Here is a 1,320-nt window from a genome sequence, read left to right on the forward strand (position 1 = left end):
AGCCCCCCCAGCCCCCTGCCACTGCCACCGGGACAGACGTCACTGCGCACGTTACCCACCGTTGTAACACAGTTGTTAAAACACACCAGATTCCGAGTTTCCTGCCTGGTTTTTATCTTTAAGCAATACTCACTACACATTTTACGGTAGCTTTTTATAGCTTTACATACATACGGTAGCTCTGTGTTTTGTTTTGTTTTTGTTGTTTTTTTTTTTTTTTCCAGTAAACAAGAAATACTCATAATCTTACTGGTGGGAAAAAAAAAAAAAGCAGTTTGTGAAAAACTGACAATGGAAGAAGAGCTTAATGCTCTGTTTAGCATTTTGTACTTAAAAAAAAAATCTCACATTTTATTAAAAAGTGAAGATTGCTGTATACTATTTATTCAACTTATAATTTATGTTACTCTTTGATCTTTGTCTTTTCTCATGACAAAGCATTTATTTAATAAAGTTATGCATTCAGTTAGCTTGTGCTTGACCCTCGTGGAGCGTCTGTGTGCCAGGGCCCGCCAGCGAGCTGCTCCGGCCCCAAGCATCCCCCAGCTGGACACACTGTGCCCCTGAGGGGCTCAGCGAGCTCCATAGGGTGTGGGGGGAGGTACAGGGTGTGGGGTAATGTGGTGGCAATAGTTTAGGAGAGCCTTTAATACTGGAGCAATCTGCTAAGTCAGTGGTAAAATTACGAGTTTGAGTTTAGAGCATCCTTAAAGCAGAGCTGTCCTCGTTTTTTTAGCAATTTATTTGCATGGATGTGGCAGTGGGGCACAGCACCCGCATTCAGCTGGGTTATGGGGGGGAGAGGGCCTGGCTGCCAGTAATGCTGAGCCCCCAGCTTCTATCCCAAACTGAGCCCCACAGTTTGGGATCTGACGTGATATTTGAGCCTCAGACCTCTCTGGGCGCAATCTGGGAAGATTTGCCCCGGGGTCCCAGTGTGCAGGAGCATCCCTGTGCCATCCCTGGGGCAGCCCAGCCCAGCCAGGCTGTGGTGGTCAGACACCTCGTGGTAGCCCTCGGTGGCCCTTCCCACTGACCCATGTCCGCCCCAGTGCCGTATCTGTCCCCACCCTCTGCCCACGCAGCCATCACCCTTCATCCTCCCGCACACCCCTCATCTCCCTCCTCCTGTGTCCCCCCAGTCCCCTCCATCTGCCCGGCTACCAGCGTCACCCCATGCGCCCAGAGCAGGGTGGGAAGCAAAATCGTCCCCTTTGGCCCCCCACTGGGGACCGTGGGTTGCCAGGGGTGTGCTAACACGTATCCCCATCCTATTTGCACCACTCGGGGCTGGCACAGCCGACCGGTCCCGATGGCCTT

This window comes from Aptenodytes forsteri, unplaced genomic scaffold (genome assembly GCF_000699145.1).
Source record: "Aptenodytes forsteri isolate BGI_AS27 unplaced genomic scaffold, ASM69914v1 Scaffold255, whole genome shotgun sequence".
In the NCBI taxonomy this organism is placed as follows: Eukaryota; Metazoa; Chordata; class Aves; order Sphenisciformes; family Spheniscidae; genus Aptenodytes; species Aptenodytes forsteri.